This window comes from Electrona antarctica, assembly GCF_951216825.1.
Source record: "Electrona antarctica genome assembly, chromosome: 15".
NCBI classification, from domain to species: domain Eukaryota; kingdom Metazoa; phylum Chordata; class Actinopteri; order Myctophiformes; family Myctophidae; genus Electrona; species Electrona antarctica.
The window spans coordinates 23,176,036-23,200,878 of NC_136796.1; the positions used below are offsets into that span (position 1 = coordinate 23,176,036).

At 43.5% G+C, this 24,843-nt stretch overlaps 1 protein-coding gene across 4 annotated transcripts in view; it reads right to left on the reverse strand.

Annotated features, from left to right (window-relative positions):
• Positions 1-21,945, reverse strand: part of LOC306938381 (zinc fingers and homeoboxes protein 2-like) — a 143,566-nt gene extending 121,621 nt beyond the window's left edge. For 2 of the 4 annotated variants that reach the window (XR_013791718.1, XM_079522542.1), the window contains exon 1: positions 12,485-12,687. The gene's annotated coding sequence lies outside the window, so the exon portion shown is untranslated. Of the gene's footprint in view, positions 1-12,055; positions 12,688-21,831 lie in introns of those variants that run through there. The other 2 variants (XM_079522544.1, XM_079522543.1) reach the window with 2 other exon arrangements.
• Positions 21,946-24,843: the final 2,898 nt, after the last annotated feature.

The following is a 24,843-nucleotide window of genomic DNA, read 5'->3' on the forward strand; positions in this document are numbered from 1 at the left end:
GCTGTTTTGCCCGACTTATTCTTAGTCGGGTAGGCTTGTGCGAAGCGGGTGAAGTGATCTACCAGGACTAAAATGTACTCAAAGCCTCCTTTACTTGGCTCTAGGTGGAGGTAATCAATAGAAATAAGCTCAAATGGGGCACTGGTCGTGATTGAACCCATGGGTGCTTTTTCTGGGATGGTGGGTCGTTTCTGCTTAATACAGGAGCACTGGCGGATGACATAATGTTCTATTTCACGTTGCATGAATGGCCAATAGAACCTTTGCCTTGCCAGGTGGATAACTTTGTCAGCCCCGACATGACCCATGTCGTCATGCAGGTGTTTGAGCACAGTAGACTTCAGTTTACTGGGGAGAACGAGCTGTTTCCATTTTCCTGCTTGCCTGTATAGAATTCCTTTGTCCAGTTTTAGTCTGTTCCATTCATGTACTAGTCTCCTTGTCTCTTGTGGCATTTGTCTTTTGTCTTTGTCATTGGGGTTCCATCCCCTCCTCTTCAATGTCATCACCTCAGAGATTGATGCATCCTCCTTTTGGGCAGCTCTGATGTTTTCTGGGGTGATAGTGGGGATTGTCACAGGGGGATCGTCGTCACCACCAGAAGAGAGTTGCAGTGCAGCCATCCATGGCACATCCTTCTCCGCCACTGCTTTGTTCCCCTGCCATATGGTGGAAACTACATCTGGGGGCAGAGTTTCAGTGTACTCCCCTATGTGACCATGAAGCTTTACTGGGTACCGTGACAGTGTGTCTGCGTCAGCATTCGCTTTGCCTGGCCTGTATTTTATGGTGAAGTGGAAATCTGCCAACTCACCCACCCAGCGATGTCCGACGGCATTGAGTTTGGCTGTGCTCAACACATAAGTAAGGGGGTTATTGTCTGTGTACACTGTGAACGTGGGTGCATAGTAGAGATAATCCCGGAATTTATCGCAGATGGCCCACTTCAAAGCCAGAAACTCGAGCTTGCCAGAATGGAGATGGTAATTCTTTTCTGCAGGCGTGAGTGTTCTGGATCCATAAGCGATGACGCGGAGTTTCCCCCCCTGCTGCTGATAGAGCACAGCCCCCAGACCTTCATTGGATGCGTCAGTATTTAACACAAAGGGCAAATTACAATCTGGGTAGGCTAAAATGGGTGGATTGGTCAACATGTCTACGAGGCGAGAGACGACAGCACTGTGTTCGGGGGTCCACTGGACAGGTGTATTAGAGGGGAGCTGGCCAGACTTTGTGACTTTTCTTTTGTGTGCAATGTTGTTGTTATCTTTAACGGGTCTCTGGTTGGGCAGACTGGGACCCTCTGCAAGCTTGAATAGTGGCCGTGCAATCCTGGAAAAGTCCTGTATGTAGGATCTGTAATAGCCTAGGAAACCTAACAGACTTCTGACTTCTCCCACATTCTTTGGCTCTCTCTCTTTTTGCTGCAGCACTGCTTCCAGGTCTTTAGGGTCTATCTGGACACCTTCACTTGTCACTAGGCGTCCGATGTATCTCACTTCTCGTCTGAACAGCTCACATTTCTTTGGACGTAACTTGATGCCATGCTCTCGCAGGCGGCGGAGCACTCGCCTCAGGTCCTCCACGTGGTCTTGGAATGATTTAGAAAAACAAAGAACGTCGTCCAAATAGGGAGAACAGCATTCATCCCTCATGCCATCGAAGACACCCTCCATACATCTTTGAAAGGCCGCTGGGGCGTTGGTAAGGCCAAAGGGTAGGCGAAGCCACTCATATAATCCCCAAGGAGTACTAAAAGCGGTCAGGTGCCTGGAACTCTCATCAACAAAGCCCTGGTGGTATGCGCTGCCTTGGTCGAGTATTGAGAACCAGGAGTAGCCTCCCAGGTTATCCAGCAGGTCTTGAATGCGTGGGAGCGGATGACGGTCAGGGACAGTTTTGCGGTTTAACTCCCTGAAGTCAATGCATAGACGCAAGCTCTTATCTTTTTTTCGGACACAAACCACGGGGGATGAGTAAGGTGAAGTGGACTTTCTTATCCAGCCATGGTCAAGCAGGTTCTGCACATACTCTTTTACCTCTCTGTACAGGGGTTTCGGGATTGCATTGTAGCGTTTTTGGACTGGTGTCTCATCATTTAGCTTAATTTTGAGTTGCAGGTTTGGGATGCAACCTATGTCAGTCATCCTTTGCAAAGGCATCTGACTCGTCGTATAACATGTCTCTGGCTATCTCTTGTTCCTCCTCTTCGAGGTGTGACAATTCAATAGGTGGGTGCCATTTATCTGGAGTCAGAGCGGAGCAGGTTTGAACAGTGGAACGGTTTATGGGCTTTGGGTTGTTGGAGGAGTGGTTAATGGGTTTGGCCTCAGTAATTTCCTCTAGTGTGCCTAAAATGGTTCTCTGTGACAGATAGATGTCATGCTTAGTGAAATTCTGAATAGGGATTTTGGCGGTTTTAGATGTGCCATTGGGGACATCTACTAAAGTGGGAAAGGGGTCTAAACCCTCAGGGCAGTTGTTCTCTGGGCTCGGCTCAAATAGCATTGTTCCGCCACGGGGCCATGCTCTGACTCTGCACTTCACCTCACATATTTGACCAGAAGGGATAGTTAGTCCTTTCTTCCCAACTCGCACAGTGTACTGAGGAGGTGTTTCATCAGGGGGCAGCATCTGGAGAACAGAAATAAGGGTTTCCACTGTGCTTTCACTGACACTCATGGCTTCCTTCAGTATTGCAGTCAGATCCACCTGTTCTTTGTTCTCTTTGATCATCTCTGCAATGACATTGCTACCTAACAGGGGACAGTTAACACAGTTCTGACTGATTAGTATGGGCACCTGTATGTCAGCATGTCCATGGTTCTCACTGTGTATCTGTAAGTCAACGTAAGCCCATCCATCAAAGGGAACCGCCGTGCCATTTGCTGCAGATATTTTGAGGGGTTTATCTGTGAATAGGGATGAGAGTGGCTGTATTTTGACACTAGGCAATGCTTCCTCTACCCACGCTCTCCCCACCATAGTCACTTGGGCTCCTGAGTCGAGCAGCATTTGGATAGGGACCCCATTGATTGCACATGAGACCATACATCGCTTGCCAATTAGTTGTGCTACACGTTTTCTTGGTGTTGGCTGGCACTGAGTAGTTGGTTTTCCTGGGTTTACTGTTTCAACTGAGTTAACCTGTACTGGAGACTTGTTACTGGCGACGGTCACTGGCAGCCTCAGACCGGTGACCTCCTCTCGTTTCCCGGTGCCTTTCTCTGCAGACAGCCAACGGCTCTATGTCCTTCCTGACCACATATGAAACAGTGAGGACAATGTTTAATGTTCTTTTGCACACAGTCCTGACATCGGCCCCTGGTCTCAGCTGTTTGGGGTCGAATTGAGGGTCGGTTCGGGGGTGGATCTGGGTTCACAGGAGTCGTAGATTCTGTGGTTTTGACAACCTGGGCAAAATGTTTGGTCAGTGAGGACACTTGTGCGGTCAGTTCTAGAATGGCAGCACGGTTAGCCTGTAATTCAGAGTCAACTTGGGTCTGTTTAGTCTGGTCAGTCTGCTCAGTCTGAGCTGTACTTACAGTCACTGGTCGGGGTTTAATCACAGTACCAAGGCGTCTTAACCTCTCTGCCTCCTCACTGGTGGACTTAGTGATCTGTTCTAGGAGAAGGTCATCATTAACCTGCAAGTCTGTGAGGAAAGGTTTGAGATCACATCTGACATGGTTATTTTTTTCATTCAACCCTTGGTAGAGTGTGTGAAGGAATGTACCCTGAACAAGCTTTCTGTCATAACAAAAATCTGCACCTGGCTGTTGTGACTCAAAAACAACTCTCTGTTTTAGACCCATGATTCTATACAAAAACTGCTGTGGGCCCTCTTTGTCTTGCTGTCTGGCAGTACTAAGCTCCTGAAAAAGCTCAGTGCTGTTTTTGTCTCTGATATGGGAACGGAGAAACCGTTTTAACTCACTCATAGTAAGGTCATCTTTGTTAGTTAACATTTCTCTGAATGTACCAGGTTTAGTGATCTTAAGCACAGTGCGGATAACCTCTGACTCACTAAACCCTTCATGTAACCCTTCATCCATCTGTTTACAAAGGCTACTGAATGACATTTCAGACCCTGTGTCAGAAATCTGTCCACCATAAAGTTTAAACTCTCTGCGTGGAAACAGAGCAGCTACATCAGTCAATCTCACCACCTGCTCACCACTACTGGAGGACGGACTGGCACGGCCAGGAGGGGCACCACCTGCACTGTTGGTGATGGATCTGGCTGGCGATGTAGTGGCAAGGTTCCTGGTTGGTGTGCTAGTGTCTCTGTCCATAGTCGGTGGAGGTGCGTGAATGTCGCTTTCCCTGGGTGGGGACAGCAGGTGACTGTCCATGGTCGCTGTAGTTGAACTGGTCTGTTGAGTCGCTGCATCTTCTGTCTGGAGAGGTGCAGTCTCAACCACTCTTCTCACGTCCGCTCCTTCCACAGTACCTCTTCCATCCAGGAGTCGGAACATGTCATCGATCATGTCGTTGAGGGGAAGGATTTGTGACATGCCTTCATCCTCCATTTCTTTCAACTTGTCACCTTTCAGGTAGTCGACAATCAAATCAAACAGTTCTGGTTCACTCAAAGCCGCAAGCTCCTCAGCTTCTCTGTATTCATCAACAGCACTGGCGACAGTCTGTAGCTGACTGGTACTCAAGGCTAAGAGTCTCTTTTGGATCGTGAATATCAGCATCCTTCGTGGGGTTGTGGTAGTAGCCATCTTTAGCGCCCGTGGTCTCTACTCTCTGGATGACGCACAGCAATGCAGCCTTCCCTGAAGCTTTAGACACAGGTTCTCTCCGTGGCAGTTCCCACTTTCCCAGCTAGGTGGCGCTGTATCCCGGACGAGCCCCCAATTGTTACCGGCCTCAGACCTAGGGGAGTCTGGGTCGGCACAAGCGATACACAGGCTTGAATGCGCTGTGGATCTGTGAAAAACGAGGAATGGGACACATTCTTTAGTGTTGCGTAGCTCGGTCTGCAGCGGTTTATTACTCACTCAATGTATCAACATTCAGTAATAAAATAATAACAACAGACATCTTAATTCACAATAGCTCCAAAAATACAAAAGACAATAAACCAAATAAATCAAAAATGAACTGTATCCTTCATAAAACCAAAAATAAAGCATTGTGCACTTTATAACCCTTTTGACAAAATATCAATCTGTATTCTTACTCTCAACATGCAAACTTAATACTGTAGTCAGAACACTCAGATTCCATTTATCATAACAATAATACATTTCCTGTCAGAACACTCAGATTGCATTTATCATCATAACAATCAATAATACATTCAAAAGAACACGTTTTCATCCCGACACGCACGCACGCACGCACGCACGCACGTGCGTGCGCATGCGCACCACGTGTGCTGTCTGTGTTGTAACACAGTGTAAAACCACCTGGCTAACTACCTGGCAGCAGCCATTATTCAACTCAATCAAAACAATAAAACTACTGGTCCAAACTCACTTCAAGTACACTCAAAACGTTACTAAACATGTCACTGACAGTTCACAGTAGTTTCAACATCATTAGGAATGTTTAGATATCATATTTATACCTGTGAAAAACGAGGAATGGGACGCATTCTTTAGTGTTGCGTAGCTCGGTCTGCAGCGGTTTATTACTGACTGCGCATGTGCGGGACCGAGACTATAGGCAGTTCCTCTATGATTCACAGAAGCGCATGAGCGCCATCTATTGACTAGGAAGTCTAATAAGATGTGGCATCTCATAGAAAAGTGTCAATGTTAGAATAGTTCTAAAAAATCTTAAAAAATGGGGGGTGTATGTTTTAGTGCAAAACTACAATAGAGGCTATTTCTGAACCCTCTACACTCGCACAGCAGTCTGCCGCCACCCAGGCGGATGCGTGCATGCGACCTCGCCGTTAAGGGCGAGGTCGCTTCTCGCCCTCAGGACGTCTTACGGGTAGATAGACACAGAGAAAGAGAGAGAGAGAGAGAGAGAGACAGGAGCTCATGCTACAAAAGGTCACACAGTAGGTTAAAATCGCTCGCCACAAGTGGATATAACGACAGACAGAGGCTGTAGACATATATATATATATATATATATATATATATATATATATATATATATATATATATATATATATATATATATATATATGATATAGTACTTTGTCAGTTCACACTGAAATTTGTCTTGCGACACAGCAGCCAAGTATGCAGAACACATATACACACATTTGACATAACACAAAGAACAAGACAATTTACATACATAAAGACATGAAGTAGTGTAGTAGTAGTAGTGTAGTAGTGTACATAAAGACATGAGGTAGTGTTCTTGCTCCACGTTACAAAGTTGGATGCTTTAGGCAGGTAGGTAACTGTACAACACACTGCTCCAAGTTACAGAGGCAGATGCTGTAGGCAGCTGGTGAGATGCAGGGGTCTGTGACACTTTGACTAAATACAAACAAGGCTTGTAGTACATTAGGTCACAGTATACAGCAACACATACTGTACTACTAGTGCAGGGAGGCACAGCTTTGACTGACACTGAGCCAGGCGAGCCTCCACCTACGCTATACCTCCAGGTTAAGGCAGGCATCACACACACACACACACACACACACACACACACACACACACACACACACACACACACACACACACACACACACACACACACACACACACACACACACACACACACACACACACACACACACACACACACACTTCAGTTATTTGTCATATCTGCCCGGTGCAGTATTTTTTTTTACGAAGCCTAAAAGTAAAACAGAAATGTAACTTTAATTCATATGTTCAATGGCAAAAACACAGAAACACAGGGTTAATTGCAATTATTTGTCTGACAATTAATAGTCGACTTAAAATTTGTAATCCTGACTGCACTATACCCGAGAATCTTCTTTACAGTGTAGACTAGAGAGAACACAGTGTAGAGTACAGTCAGGTTCACAGTATAGTACATGGGTCAGACGTTCAACTGCAACTAAACAACAAAGGTGTCATGGTGTCCTCCTCCTGTCTCTATAGGCTGGAAACACAATGTCACAGGTTCAATTCATGCTGCAGCCAAAAGTCTACTTTACTACTGGTGTTGTGAATTATGATGCACATGCAGCACCAGTGTCACAAAAAAAACAGCTCACAATGCGTTGCACTGCTATGCGATGTTTGGATTGACTATTTATGGTGCAGAACAATATATAGATACCTTTATTGGGGAATTTCAGTCGCCCAGAGGCAGCACAGCAGTTAAGAGTTACAAGTACAGAGAAGGATACAGCAATAGAAGGCAAGAAATTAAGCAATAAGAAGCACCGTCAATACAGAACTGAGCAACAGTATATAAACAATAGTGTATATACCTGTACATCTCTCCTGCACTATGCAGAAAAACTACAAGGTTACAGTGTCCTCTCTGTATCCCGCCAAACGCATGTAACCATGTGTAACACAGGCTTGTGTGTGTCCTAAAAAGGGCCATATGAAGAAATATAGGGACATGTGACGAAACAACGGGACGTGAAGAAACAGATTCTTCATCACGCTGTGTGCAACAAAATACAGTGTTCTTACTGTAATACCTCAGATTCCTAAATTTAGATCATGGAACTACTGTAGGGCTGAGGTCGAATGTATCAATTTAAAATAGAAATGGTGCTGCTTCTTCCTTCTGCCAGATGACATTCACCGTGCATTCACCCTCAATTATTCCCTAATGGCTCGGATTATATGACAAAGGTTTAAAAGTTTTGCTGCATTACGGAGAAAGACAACTTTATGAACTGACTGATAGTGAAGTTAAGCCCATGTTACATCATACAGTATACCACACACACAATGGTTCTCAACCTTTTCAGGCCATGACCCCAAAAACTGGGGACCCCCACCCTGACATTCACTTGGAATGTAGGAGTTGAGGCATTACACAACATGAGGCGTTGTAAACTTGTAGATCAGCTTTTTATTATTATTATTGCCTCTTCTTATATTATTTGACAATTTGGCCAATGTGTGACCAGTTTATAGTATACAGTTTGTTGATTACTTTAAATGCAGGCAGTGGTTTCCAAACTGTAGGTGGCACGCTATGAGTCTGTCACAGCAGGGTGCCAAGTAGGCCACGGGATGATGGCCTCATTGCCATGCATTTCTTTTATGAAGAGAATGACAAGCATACTTTTTCCAGAGAGTACTGTTTATGCTTGACATCATTTAAATGAAAGCTGTGATTAATTTCTTAATTGAAATACAAATTGTATTCGCTCTCTGTGACGCAAGATATTGACAGTACCTTACCATTCTGAATGTTAATTATTGGCATGTATAGTTACAGTCTCTTTGTATAAACTGAACGTAACATTTAAATAGTAATTTGCTGTTGCCTAAAAAAGCTGTGTTGATTAAAAATTATACATAGAGAAATGTTTGTCATTTCCCTTTTTACAAACCGTAATGAGAATATATTCTTAGTGGGTCCTGGGCCAAAGGTACCTCAGTCTGTGGATCACAGCGTGACTAGGTTTGGTTTAGAGGTTAGACAAGACCGGTTTGAATCCCTGAACCATCTGGGTAAAAGTACATGAGAAATGCTGTTGCCTCAACAACCACACCTGTCAACACGCCCTTGAGCAGTGCTCCTTACTGCCCTGTCGCAGCTGCACAGTAACACCCATAGAGGACTCGGGCTATACTGGGCAACTCCCACATGAATGTGTACAACTGTAGGGAGGAATGTGATGCAAGTGTCTTTGCACTTAACCACGAGAATGAAGAGTTTTTTGTCAATATAGGAATGTGGTTTAAAAAGACATCTGTCTCCCGGTTCTCCCCCTCTGTGTGTGTGTGTGTGTGTGCGCATGAGAGGCACTAGAGAAATGCAGAGATTTTATATATTTTGCCCTTGCTGACTGAGTATATTTTTCCGATCAGAGCTTTATTGTACTGATCAGCCGATTTCACAGAGAGAAGATGCAGTCCTAATACATTCTGTTTTCACTCTGTCGTGAAAAATAAATGGGCTACAACTATGCAATTAAGGTAAAATTGCAATGCTGTGACTATTTTTATGTTTCTATAATATAATGACTGTATTATTACGTGGTGATAGTGCTGGTATTCCCTTGTTTGTGAGTAAATTTAAGGCCAGGTATTTTACACGAGTGAGGCTTCAGAGAGCAATAAGAGGAGGGATAAAAGGCACAATGACAAATGCACTTAACCCTGTCTCTGACGACCAGATGCCCCTCTCCTCACTTCATGTCACTTTGTTTCAACAGTATGCCAGCATACAGGACAAGCTGTTGTCAAGGCAAGTGGGGGATTCATTTAGTTTTAGAAGACTAAATAAATTAATAGAATAAAAACCCAGAGTGTATTTGCATAATTTTCTCTCCCCTCCTAATCAAGACTTAAGACTAGTACGCCGCAGTACGACAGTGTTGCTTACCGACAATAACCGATTTTCAAGCTAACAACGACGTGTCACATGATCACCAGCATCATGCGATGGAGTATACAAATTAGGCTTTATTATATCATCCCATATTTTGCATCCGTGGCTGTCCAGGTGATTTCAAGTGCAACAGCAAAATAAGCTTTGATTTCTTGCACACCGGCAGTTAAAGTTAGTTAGTTCTTTGTAAATTACAATTTACAAATAACTACAGCTACTATATATATATATATACACACACACACACACACACACACACACACACACACACACACATACAATGAATCAAATGTGTGTAAAACAGGCTAATGAGGGGACGAGACGTGATTTATTTTCTTTATGCCCAGCTGTGTGTGTCTGTATGTGTGTTCCACGGAATGTGATGATTTGATTGGCTGAGCACGGAATGTGATGATGTATGATGATAAGAGCGCCCCTCAATTTACTTAAGTGTGATATATATATTTTTGTTTTACACGAATGGCATTTCGGAAATTCACCTAAGAAACACTAAATTGCCTTGGGAGAAGCCACCTGATTCAGTGGTGAAAGGGATAGGAGACCCTGCTTGACAGAGATCATAAGATGAGAGATACAATCTAATGCAGTGTTCAAAGTGGGCAGTGTCTCAAGTGTATATTAGTGTTTGATTGCCCTTGACACTGGCTTACTCTCTCTATCTCACACTTGCTTTATCACACTCTCTTGGTCCACACACACACACACACACACACACACACACACACACACACACACACACACACACACACACACACACACACACACACACACACACACACACACACACACACACACACACACACACACACACACACACACACACACACACACACACACACACACACACACACACACACACGTAATTTAACTGTCATGTATTTTTTATGTATCGGTTGGTTCAAATTCATATAGCCTGACATAAATCTCCTGACAGAGTGCCATTGTGCACAGAAGAAAAAGACCTAGTGCAGGATCCATTTCCACTGGACATAAATAATACAATGAAGGAAGGTGGCTCCTATTTCAGCAATAAACGCAATAAATGTGAACGGTCTAAAGTGGTGTGATAAAAGCCCACTAAGGCTTTAGGGGCAGTTGACAGATCAGGTACTGCAACCACCAAAGTTTGTGTGTGTGAGAGAGAGAGAGAGAGAGAGAGAGAGAGAGAGAGAGAGAGAAATAGCCAGCATGCGAGTGTTTCAGAGACTGACAGAATGACTGTGGCTGATCCGGCGCATCCATATCATGGGATTAAGAAGCCCGACACGACGTGGACACAATGGGACAAAATATGACACAAGTCGGTCAATTGAAATAGGAAATGTGATTACAAACCAGAACCAATGATATGAAGGAGATAACGATCACACATTTGACACACTTCCCTAAAGCAGCCTGGCTGCACCGATTTGGAGGACCCAGCAGGGAGTCTCATCATCATGATCCCTGCCAAATACCAACTGTCTCAAAAGGGTGAAATGTGTAAATTATGTTAACATGATATATGACACAAAAATCACACGGCATATATGATCAAATATAATAAAATCAAAATATGTGATTGTGTACAAAACGTTTGATTATAGGCAGCACTGTCTACATGCAAAATATTTTAATTAATTTAATAAAATATTATTTTGTACTTTTACTACACGCCCGAACCAAAACACCGAAATATGCCAATCCATGCCATGGCCATGCAGTTTGTCTAGTCTCACTGGTTATGAACCGCATATGCATGGCTTGCACAATGCACACACACACACACACCTCACTCTCCTTTTCTCTCGTTCTGATTAAAACAATGTTTACTCAACCCAAAAAGAAAAAGCGACCACTATCATATCGACACTTTTCACCGTTACAAGTATTTTCATTAAGTATTAAGTATTTACTTAATTAAGTATTCATGTTGTTTTGGTCCAAAAAAACGCTCGATCAAGTGTCGTCCGCCAAAAAAAAGTCAATAGATATACAAGCTATAAGCTTGCTATTGATCGCTCGTAGATTTGTTCCGCGATACCGCCGTACCACGGAGCTGTAGTTCAGCCTTTACCGTTGAAGGCGGCGTCACCTCAGATGACCCAGCAAGCAGCAGCCAGACTGGCTGCTAGCATAGCCCTGCTTGAACCACCACAACACACACATACACCATAAACACACCAAACTGTCTGTCTGCTAGTGCTCTGCTGCTGCTACGCTGTCTATCAAGCCGAAGGGCTGACATTTATTTATTCTAAGCTGCCAATAATTATTAATGGTTCTAATAATAACGCCAAGTCCGGGACAAGCAGGCATTTCCCGACAAGCATAAACATCCAGAGAGAGAGAGCGTGGAGAGAGCGAGAGAGAGAGGACGGGCAGCAGCCACGTTTCGTGTGGGGAGAGAGAGAGCGAGAGAGGGAGAGAGAGAGAGGGGGGGAGAAAGGCTAATATGATGCACTGACTTTTAGCTTAGCAGAAAAAGGCTATACTACAACCCATCATTAGCACGGAGGCTAACCACCAGGCTAATGTTAGCGCCACGGGGCTAAATACATGTGTACTTTCACCTCACCGGAGGAACGGGAGAAAAAAAAAGTTGCCCCCAAAAATCCAGACATTCACTTGTCTGACAGACAACCGGGACTGAGAAAAAAATAATAAGGGAAAATCACGTCTGTTCGGCTCCTGCTGATTCTTCTTCTTGCACGACAAGTGGATCTCCAATAAGTAAACTGTTATTTGTAGTTTTTTTTTTTTTTTTTTTTTTAGATTTTAGTTGAAGATAACAAGGTGATTCCCACATTGACTGATGGATGGACGTCGCTAGCAGCAGCAGCACAAAGCTGTCTGCCTGCCTGCCTTGCCTCGATGCCTGGGCTGGACAGCACAGCAGCGGCTAGTCTGCAAAACAATCGCTATTAACTTCACTTTTTTGCGGTTACTTTGGTCCAAAATTCCCCGCCGCGAGTCAAAAAATAGGAAGTTCCATACGTTGTCTTACCTGTGTGTGTGCTGTGGGATCGCGCCGGTGTGACAGCCAGGCTTGGAAGTTTGGTTTATTATTCCCAGATCATAAGTGTAGTAGTGGTGTGTGTGGTGGTGGTTGAGGCGCATATAGCTAGCGCTGGGTACAGTAAAGATTCTAGCATAGCTAACCTAAAGACAACAGTAGGGAGAAAAAAAACAAAAAAAACAGCCTCCTCGTTGCTCATAGGGGGGATCTACGACAAAAACCACATGATCTTTTACGTCAGCATATATTTGCATAGGATGCCAATTTTGTTTCCCATATCCAGGTGACGTGAGGATGTACAGAAAAGTTTAACCGGTCACATGTATGTGGCGAGCACTGGCACCGCACATGGGAGGGTAGGGAGAAGTGCATGCATGTTGCACACACGCACGCACGCATGCATGCATGCATGTCCCTGCTCAATGTACAGCATTTGAATCTGCGGTGTATTTATTTTATCATATGTTGCATGGTAATTAGTCACATATCATAACTGATGTGGCATAATAGTGTCTAAATGCTACTACTTACATTTTTATTGATCATGATTAATCATTGTTCAAACATTGACCAATCTAGACTTTGAATCCACAACCACATCACGCATTAGTACTGGTTACTGTATGTATGTGAACTCGTGAAGTTATTTCAACTTTGCCTTCGTGGAATTCAGCTCAAAGCAGAACTGTTAATATAGTGAAATTGCCCCCCAAAAAAGAAAATATAAATAATATGGTCAAACAATAGCATTGATAATAAAAAACAATAGGCATAAAATAAACACAAGCATGTTCATTGTCTTGTAACACTTGTTGTTAGCACTCTTAAGTCGATTGCAGAACAATGCAGCAACTCTTCCACATTCAAACAAATATTTTTTTAAATTTAATATATAGTTTAGATGGGACGTTTTTGAGAGCAGATCTGTTTTTGCTGCGTGATGACAGTGGATATGTCATCACGTTGGAGTATTTTTTGGTGAATGAAATATTTGGAACTAATCAAATTGAATCTAACGTAATAATATTAGAAGAAACCCCCACGAGTCACTCCAAAACAAATGTTGACTTATGCTGACACCTACTGGGTGATTTCAGAACTACACTAGAGTTACGCCAATGCATTCAGAATAGTGCTTCAGGTCAATCAGTGAGGTGTAGTTGATTTACGATTCAATTGAGCGCAATTCAATTGCTATATGTTTTAATTACATACTATGTTTGTATGTATGTGGGACATAATAAAGAAACATTTAGCTAATTTGAAGATGTGTATTGTTGTAATAGCCTACAAAGGGAACATAACTCTTTTAATTACCATTTCGTTTTTTTGGGTTAGGGTTGTACATTTTAATTTCAAATAAATATTTCCTGTTATAGTTCAGTTAAGATTGTCTCTAATTATTATGTACAACATTAATCCATAGTGTTTATAGACTGTTAATAGGACCATGCATATTGTACAATTTACATCATTATGTCTCTTATCCAGAGACTTGACAGCATGACTGTGGCTGATCCAGCGTATCCATATCATAGGATTAAGAAGCCCGACACGACGTGGACACAATGGGCCAAAATATGACACACAAGTCGGTCAATTGAAATGGGAAATGTGATTACAAACCAGAACCAATGATATGAAGGAGATAACGATCACACATTTGACACAGGTTCCCAAAAGCAGCCTGGCTGCACTGATTCTGAGAACCCACGGTTATCGATGAGACGGTCTCATCAGTGTCCCTGCCAATTCAAACGTTTAACGAAATATATATTAACATAGTGATATTTGACAAATGTATACGTTGAATAGCCAATGTATAAATGGATAAAATGGTTAAAACGACTGTGATGCTGTATTAACAGATTTTGCTGAGGGACCCTCAGGAACCCACTCAGGACTGGCCCTGTGTGGCAGTCAGGATTCAGTAATGTGACTGCTCTGCAAGCTATTCTTCGATGTATTATTCAATAACTGTCCAGTTATAGTAACATTTGAAGACAAATTCACAAGAACCATTTATGTTATGGAACTATTACAGTATCCATTGTCTTTGCTTCCATGTACAAAGGAAGACCTTAGTCACTACTCCCAAAGCCTACTCCCCACAGTGCTTCTTCTTCATAGACTGTTCAATTACCTAATGTTGCCAGGCAAAAATAAGAACTCTAACCAATGGGCAGAGTTTTGGCTAATATTGCTTAGCAACAGATATTAATTCCAAGGAATGAAACATGAATCAGGGAGGAACATAGGAAGTGGTCATAGATATCATGAAGCCAGACTTGTCTTGTGTCGTTTTCGAAAAACAATGAGGTGAAAGAATTAATTTAGTTTACAGTGTAACAGTTGTCAGAGACATTCACAACCTGATGATCCAAGCCTCTATCCATTCCATGACTCAGGTTAATATTATCATTGTTAGTTCTTGTGGTTATCATACAATTATTTAATTTGAGTCCACTTTCCACCTATTTCTTATTGAGACAGAAAGCGGGTGAGGGAGACGAAGGCGGGAGAGGAGAGTCTACGGTCAAGGTCTACGGGTGGTAAAACTCTGTCAAAACACACATGTAACAATGAATTAAAGCAAAAAAAAAAGGAAAGCATTACAGTTGTGTGGTCTCATTGTTGCAGCGGTTAAATCCTGTTCTAATTTTTCTCCCTTGTCTGGTGAAATAATGAACGCTTGCAGCCTCTGGGCTAACTCACATAATTAATGGAATGAAAATAGCCCGAAAAGGAACGAAATAAATCATTACTTCAAGTCACAGTTCACCTCTCTGCATCTGTGCAGTGCCTGCCGCAGGGGGTCACCAGTTGGCATTGGTTTTCAAGGACACATCAGGATTGAATCTGTGAGCTTCTGGTCATGGGACCAACAGCAGGGTTGCTGTCCATATTGTTTAAAATAATGTTAATGTAATTAGGAGTGAGTTCACGCACCCCTCGGAGACACATGTGTACACGTTTCACCAATGGAGTCAAAAGTGCAGTGTCAGCCAGCAATTCAACCCCTGGACCACTAAGCACTACAGGACAGTATGTGCTCGAGAAGTGTGTGTGTGTGTGTGTGTGTGTGTGTGTGTGTGTGTGTGTGTGTGTGTGTGTGTGTGTGTGTGTGTGTGTGTGTGTGTGTGTGTGTGTGTGTGTGTGTGTGTGTGTGTGTGTGTGTGTGTGTGTGTGTGTGTGTGTGTGTGTGTGTGTGTGCGTGCGTGCGTGCGTGCGTGCGTGCACGTGCATGCTTGTATGTCTTAAATAATAGGTACTGTTCCACAGCAGTGCAACGTGACTTGTGCTGTAGGCAAGAAAGAATGAATGTGCAATGTAATGGAAAGTGTATTGCGTTGTCTGTATAATGTTTATATCGGTGGCTGTTGTGTGTGACAGGTTTGTGTTCGTATGCAGCATTGCTGTGTAGATAGTACTAGATGGATGAGACGTGAATGACTAATGTGTGGATTACTGGGACTGCTCTCTGGAATACATCTGACCTCTCTGTTTCAGGATGACTACAGAACACATACTACAGAAGATCATAATGTTCAAATCCTCAAAACAGCCAACGTGTCAGAACGTCGACCCCCCCTCCCACCCACACCTGCTCCAGGTTATAGAGACAGAGGCTGTAGACAGGTGGTGAGATGCAGTCATGCAGGGCACTGGTCCAAGACACACTTCACTGGATGGGTGAACTACAAGCACAAATACTAAGGCTATGGTGCGGTACATATACTACATAATACAGAAGACCACAGCAGTAATGATATTATTAGGTTCAAGTTGGAAGTTCAGACTCAAAGCACAGTGATATACACAGATTTGTATCCATGCAATAATCTGTACATGTTAGGTTAAAGTGTCCTTGAGCAAGGCACTGACTACCAGGGCTTTTAGATCAAAGACAAGACAATGGTTGACTATGAAACACATCACTTTGCAAATGTTACTCCACATGCAATTCAGACCAATTTTGTGTTGTGTCAATTTACAATTTAGGAATTTAGCAGACGCTCTTAATCCAGAGCGATTTACAATAAGCAAGAACAAAAAACATGGTAATACATCAAAACATAAAAAAGTCATCATGAATCCTATGTAAGCTTAAGAACCTAATAGTGGAATATCTATCTAAGGAAACTATGTGTATACACTATAGAGTGCTATGTCTAGTTATAGTAGTTAGTTAGTCTACATAAGTTAGACTAACTAACTTAGTTAGTCTACATAAAGTGCTATTTAAGTTACATAAGTTGAGAATGTGCATACGCCTGTAGGAGGTCGAGTCCAGGGCATGTACTACGGCAAGTGCTGTGGGCTAAGATGGAGTCTGAAGAGGTGCGTTTTCAAATTGCGGCGGAAGGTTGGGAGTGAATCTGCAGTTCTGATTGTAATGGGAAATGCTGCAGTGCATTCCATAGTTTTGGAGCCAGAAGGGAGAAGAGTTTGGGACGTGCGGAGCGTTGTCCCGGCATTTTTAGCGAAGGTACTTCCAGCTTCCCTGTGTCGGCTGATCTGAGCGCTCGAGAGGGTTTGTAGCGTGCGATCATACTTGCAAGATATGGCGGTGCCATACCTTTGGTTGCTTTGAATATGCCAGTATCAGAGTTTTGTACTCTGAGAGTACAAGAAGGGGAGTGACATGTGAGAATTTGGCTGGTTAAAAACCAGGCGAGCTGCAGCATTTTGGATCAATTGGAGAGGCTTAAGTGCGCATGCCGGTAGGCCAGTAAGGAGGGAGCAAGGTTGGAGACTGTCCTGTAATTGGAAGCTCACAGGTTTGGTTCCCACTAATCTCTCAAGAACAGATTCTGTGCAGCAGGGGGTGCTGTTTTTTCTTTTTTTTGCCGATGGGTTCCCAGATTGGGTTCCCACAAACATGCAAGGCATTTAATTCACTTACCTAAGGCATTCATTGACCAGGGTCCCCAATGTTTTCCCCTAAATAGCCTTTGTCTATTTAAAACTATAGAAGCTGACATCCGTTTGAAGGGTGTCTTAGCTCTCTCACTCGTCTTCTTTTGTATTTAAGTCACCTGTCAAGCTCTTCTTCACCTTTATTTAGTGAGTCACCTACTGCAGCCATCTTTTGCTCTGCAGTCCTCCTTAATGCTTTATTCATGAAGGCCAACAGGACAGGAGCCGCATGCTGTCTGGACACATTTACATACAAATGAACTGTGGATTCATTATTAATACACACAGACACTAGACGTGCTGCTCAAAAGGAGTAGGCTACCAGGCTGCACACAAACACACGTGCACACATACACATTGCTGGTGTGTGGACAAAATGAATGCACACACATACATAAGCACATGCAGACACAAAACATTAATCTCCCTCTCTCACTGCACGCACGCACGCACGCACGCACGCACGCACGCACGCACGCACGCACGCACGCACGCACGCACGCACGCACGCACGCACACACACACACACACACACACACACACACACACACCTTGAAGACCCTAACAGGAGCCCTAGTACAAGGTTTCTTCGACTATGTATGCACCTCTTGGTACCACAGCACCTCAAAGGCCCTTAAAACCAGGCTCCAGACTTCAAAGAACAAACTGGTCAGGCTTAGGCTACTAGAACTACTTGGCCTCACTCCCCGAACCCACCTCACCCCTGAGAGAGGGCGAGCTCTCAAAGGGCACCTACGGATGGCTGCAATTCGAAACTGCCCCCCGTAAAATCTGAATCCCCCCACCCCTTTTCCCCTCACTGTTTATGTCCCAGTTTTCCTCCTTTTATGCAGATTTGACTGTTTTTGATTATATAGAAGTGTATATTTGTATGTCTCTAAATGTTATGATGAATTGAAAAGAGTGGACCCTATTGTAAACAAGTGTAATGCTCTATGTCTATGCGGTGTCGTCCACAGTTAACAGTCTTTGTATTGAGTTGTGCGTGAAATGTACTGTAATTCTCCAAACTGTTAATAAATTCTTCAATCAATCAATCACATACACGGCTGCCAACATGACCCTGCTCTGCACCAACCCACCCCCGCTTCCACGATCCAATAATTACAAATCTCGCCAAAACGTCCTGCTGTGTGTCAGTGTTAATTAGAGAAGCTTGAGCTGTTAACGTGCACTTTGCTCTGCAAGGGTTCCAGGTGAGAGAACACCACTTTATCAGATTTTGTAGCTCATCCGGCTTGTAAACACAGCCCTTAGCTGCTGCCATTTAAAATGTCAGAGAGAGAGAGACAGAGAGAGCCAGAGATTGAGAAGAAGCGATAAGCTTTATGGTCCACACTAGCCAGGAAACCAGACAAATCTGCCACAGTGAAATACTGATTATTCTGGCGATGCCATGCCAGGCTACATCCCCACTGACATGAAACTAAAAGGATCTATTCTGTCTACTGAACTGATGTGCCTGAAATCACATTTGCCATAATGACAGCCATTTGACATCATCCATGAAACTGTAGCCTACTTGAATGTTGGCCCACACAATGCAGTTCGCAAGGGTTAGGTGAACTATTCAGGCAGGGCAATGTGCATCATTGATATAATATTATTATGTGGATTCCAATTTTTTTTAATTTTTTTTTAAAGATTTGTTTTTGGCTTTTCTGCCTTAATTTATAGATACAAGTGAAGAATGACAGAAAAGAGAGAGAGAGAGAGACGGGGAGAGAGATGCAGCAAAGGTCGTCATGAACGGCCGGGACTCGAACACGCGACGCGCTGTCAGCCCCAGAGCCTATGGCCCTCATTTATCAACTCGGCGTACGCCAAAATATGGGTGCACGTCGAAATTACCGCAATTGTCGGAATTTACCATTTCCGCCAAAACTTGAAATTGAACGTGTGCCAGGACAAAAATCACGTCTGGTCGGGAGCTGTCGTACGCTTTGTCCTCACCTGTTTTTCTGTCGTAGAACAGCGGAGCAGCATTGTTTGACCAGCTGAGAGGCTGTCACAGGCATCTAAATATATGTATTCACTCCTAAAATGTTTATATAAAACTGTAACCCATATTTTATGGGCTAAATGTTAAAAAAAAAAAAAAAAAAGTAAGGGAATACATCAACGATGTGTCTTTGTCATATGAAATTAGTAGGAGATTTCCAACTTTATAAGCAATTAAAATCGCGCAATTAAAAACAATGTTGCAAGTTAGATGCTTAAGCCATTTAAACAGTGTTTTGCATGAGCGCATACATGCGAGGATTTGGGCTGTCTGTGCTGAAATATTTCCATGACGGGACGTTGGAGAGTACTATAGTGCAGTGCTGCAGCTGCGGAGAGTCCCAACGTGGGTAGCCTACTGTAGTCTAATCTACAGCAGGCCGATGTCTTTCTGGAGTTACGGTATGTGCAATCTCCTCCTCGTTTAATAAACCCGACGCGTCGCTCAAATGCCAAATGTACCGTGCCAGCGCAAGTGGGAACCGCATCGGAGATAGGTACCCAGCCAGCCCACCACCACCACCACCACCAGTGCCAGCCACATGATGCTACGGTTTTGGCTGCACATTCATATATTGACAGTTGACAGCCCAGCCACTGCAGCGACTAGCGACTGCGAGGCAATCTAAATAGACTGTCAAACGTGCGGTGCATGGTCAGTTGGTGTCACGGACGGACCACAGTGATAGAGAGAGACAGACAGACAGGACAGGAGGAGCACCTATGCAAAACAGCAGCGTGTGTGTGCCTATTTGTTATTTTAATTCATGCGTCTGTGTGTGTGTGTGTGTGTGTGTGTGTGTGTGTGTGTGTGTGTGTGTGTGTGTGTGTGTGTGTGTGTGTGTGTGTGTGTGTGTGTGTGTATGAGAGAGGGGGCAGCAAGGCAAGCGAGGGAAACTTTTATTTCCCTGTAACCATGGTTTCCAGGTCGTATTGCAGTTGTTCATGTCGCAAAAACGAGGGCGAGGCTTGATTTCATAGGGCGTGCCAGATAGATTTCAGCCGTTTATTAACGTCAGAACGAAATTAAGGAAGGATCAGCTGTTTGCGATCACTTTATAAATGCCGTGGCGACGTGGGTGTACTACGAAACCTACACTCGAATTTGGGGCAGATTTGACACTCAATTGATAAATGAGGGCCTAAATGTGGCATGCGCCTGGATTCTACACACCTTTCCTACAACCTTCTTACCTGATTCCCAAGACAGGACTGGATGTTTTTGGAGCAGATTGCCCAAACTGTAAAACCACTTTTGGTACCAAAAGCTTTTTAAAAAAATCTTAAAAACAAAAAATTGCTAAATCTCAAATGTATTAAAATATTTAAAAATATTTAAAAAATATATTTAAACAGTCTGTAACAAGCTTCTAAACTTTGTTGTAATGTTGTGAACTTGCTTGTTGTGGTGGTTATTCAACTTATTTCATGTCACTCTGTGGTGTTTGAAAGTTACCTGCCCAGTTAACGTCAGTCACGTGACGACCATGATATATAAGGGAGGTTTTCACATACTGATTACTATCACCTGATGAAGGCCGTTCACAGCCGAAACGTTGTGTCCTAATTTTAAAATGGTGTTTTAACACAAATAAACACAGTTGGAGCAATGCCTGTGTGCGGACCACTTCTTCACTGCAGGACTGGATGTTCAATCATATCATTGTGTGGGGAACAATAGACTGTAAGGATGAACTAAAAGTCTGTGCAACTCCACAATCTATCTCTTCCCTTGCAAAACCATGCATGTCAACTGAATTCCTTCTGTCAAAATGACAGAAGAAGCCCTCAGTTTCCTTCATCACACCTAAGCCCTGTATTTATTTATTTTTTGAAAATAAATAGTTGTGAGATACACACTCACAACACGTTACAATGCAATGTGCTGTGAGCTTATAGATCTATGATTTTATTTTTCACTGTTTTGAAAATATTTGAAAACCTTGGAAAAAGGTTTGCCTATACCCTCAAAATAGGGATAACAGAGTGGTTAACCTTCTTCAGGACTCCAGCTGTCAAAGGGGGGCCGTCAACTGATATACTGACATCAATCCTGACCTTCACATTTCTGTTTCAAACCTCATTTCAAAACCACACACGATAACATCTCCATTTCATTTGGTAACATTAATATTATATTAGCTCCATTACAAGCCTCATCCAGTAGTGAGTAGTCACTATGAGAGAGTGAGAGTGAGAGTGAGAGTGAGAGAGTGAGTGAGTGAGTGAGTGAGTGAGTGAGTGAGTGAGTCAGTCAGTCAGTCAGTCAGTCAGTCAGTCAGTCAGTCAGTCAGTCAGTCAGTCAGTGTGTGATGCATTCTACGGTAATAAAAATCATGAGGCTTTGAATGGCTCAAATCAAAATTGTCAGGGGTTCAAGACAAGTTACTTACTTATTTACTCCTCTTCGCCCCCTATGGGTTGTGCCTGGCAGCGCGTTGCGGCTCTCTCCCCTCATGACAGGTTCATCTGTTCCAGCTCAAATGTCACAGTTATCTGTGGTGGGTTTTCTGGTGGAGGTGGTGTCCACTGTCCAGTCCTGCTCCTGCTCCATCCTCAGAACATCTCAGGCACCTGCTGTGTGGAATCTCCTTGGTGATTCTCCAGCTCCCTGCACAGTTCATTGTTGGAGATTTCATTAGGCCAAAGGATCTGGCATCTATAAGCTAAACCTGGGGTTTAGGTATAACTTAGCTCGATCTGGTCCATAGCATTTATTAAAATAAAACATAAAAATAAAATCTGGGAAGTTGATAGGTAGTATTATAAACTGTATAGTATAAAGTTGAAGCTAGTATAGGCCTACAGTACATATTAATAATTGCAGCAAAGCAGCAGCAACTAGGAAAAGTGCCCTTTGGGGCACAGGTCTCCACCAGGATAGGAGCGATTTTGGAAAAATGTCAAGTGGACATGGAATCGGACGCTGTGTTAATGTTTTGCAGCATTTTATGTTTTACATAAGTCGGCCTCTTGGTGGCGCTATAAAGAGCTGATGTGGAAAAATGCAGGTCAAAGGTTTTTCCTTGGCCTCTAGGGAGTTTGCATACAAACAAAATCACACCCAGGTGAGTGGTGCAACTCTGTGTGGGGGTCCCCAGGGGGTCCCCAGAGGTTCCAGAACTTCCAGACCCACAGGAACGTGCCCAGGGGGCCGGACCGGTTCCGGCGAGCCGCCCCACGTCTGAAGCGGTTGAGAAATGACAGAGTTACCGTGTGGGGGTCCCCAGGGGGTCCCTCTACTGTACTCTACTGTACTGTACTAAAGCTATTTTCGTGCATGCTCGGACACAACCAGGGACACAGCCAGCCAGCCAGCCAGCCAGAGACACACATAGCTATACAGGAGTGGTTGCACCACTCAAAAAGGTTTAACTTTACACAGACAGTTATAGGTAAAAACACAAATGGGGCAGTTATAGCGCCACCATGATGTGAAAATGTTCAAGTGGCATTTCTTCCTTGGCTTAATGGGAATGTGCATGAAAAAATTCCCTCAAATTGCACTCTGCTCATGATTTGAGGCATTTTGTTAACGGACCAATCCTGCAAACTTTGGAAGGCAATCTTAGCCAATGGGGATGGAATATGGGAAGCTGAAAAACAAAACAAAAAAACAACCCACCTGACGTTTAATCACTGCATGGTTCTCGTCCTCGTCTCAAGTTAATCATGGGTGGCAGGTGGCAGAAATCAGTCGGAACTTCGGAAGAGATATCTTTAAAAGTGGCGCGAATACGCCAGGACAGTTGGGGCCAGTGTTCCAACTTCCCACGTCTGCTTATTATGAGCGACGTTGGGCTTGTTATTCCTGCAAAGTCGCTTGTAAAATGTTGGTGTGTTGCAGTTTGCTGTTTTTGGGACTTGTTTGTAAAGTGTAGGCCTATAGTTGTTTGTTTCCTAATGTTGTTTAAACCAGTGGTTCGCAAACCTTTTAATGTCAAGGACAAGGACCCATTCATATGTAGCCTATCCGTCCACGACCACAGACAGATCCCATTCAATAGTTCACTCCTGAATGGGAATTTACTCAGAGGCCAGCAAAGTGTCCCAATATCTCCATCTAGTGACCAAAAGAAACACTGGCTCAGGTGGCGAAAAGTTGCTGGCATTTTCAGGCAATGTGTAACTTGCCCAAATGTGATTACCTCATCACGTTTGTGAAGACGGCTATGACCGTTTTTAGCCAAGGAGTGTTTTTCGTGCAAAACTAATGCTTGCAATTGATTCAGAATCATGACTAACCCCTAGTTTGACATGTCACATTCTACTTAAAGCATAATTACAATTTGAAATGTTTGCCTTATATAGGTTTTCCATGGTACCCCAATGTTCAACCCCTGAATTTACCATGATCCAAAATGTATATAACTAGAATTTCGCCGCCCTTCGGGCGGCTCATCCTAGTTCCGTTGCAGCGCAATGGGAAGAAGGAAATTGCGAGATTTGACAGACTCCACTTCATGTTTCAGCTGTGTTTTTAAACCCAGTATTGTGCCCTTCACATGTATTAACGGATGGGTATTATTATTATTTGTTGTATTTTATTTTCACATCAAAGCAAATTAAATTAAATTAAAATAAGCACACATGAAACTGCTTGTTACTGTTTTGGTTTACTTACAATAAGTTAGTGTTTTTGGAAACCAAAAGATGTTGAGAATGGAGCAGAACATACTGTAGTATATTTTTGTGGGGACCTTGACTGCATTATAGTAGGCCTACAATGTTTTGGATTGCAGTGACCCCACATTGTTTCTTCGGGAACAATATTTGTAGTTACAATGAGGGCTACATGAGCCGAAGGGAGAGAAACACGTCGCCTCTCTCCAGTCCGTGCGTGGCTGAATAACAACGGATCGCATCGCTGACTGACATAAACGCACAGTTACAATTCAGAGGCACTTCAATAAGAAAACTCAACTAATAACGCTTGTGTGTGTTAATCTGCCCGATGCTGACGTTAGTATATAATGTTTAGATTGTTTTCCTCTTGTACATGCGTTTGTGGGCACAGTGGCAGGGGGTGAAAAGCCGATTTGTCCCATGGTGTGCACTGCGCAACTGTTGAACTGTGCAGTGTAAAACATGCTGAAATCAAACCACACACACACAGTCACTCAGTCACAAATCCTCCACAGTGTGATTACGTGTCTGCAGTGACACTGATGCGAGGTTACAATGAGTCCGTGGTGTGGTGAGACTGGGAAAGGAATAATGCGCGGAAGACCTTGGCATCCGACTGCGCGCGTTGTGTCGATGAGATGGGCGCGTTGGGAAATACCGCACCGAAGCACACTCGCCTATTAGTTTGCATTGCATTTGCACAGTGCGCTCAGTGCGATAATTCCGAGCGTGGCTGTTGTGGGTGTGTGTGTGTGGCTGGCTGGCCTGTGTTTGGCTGC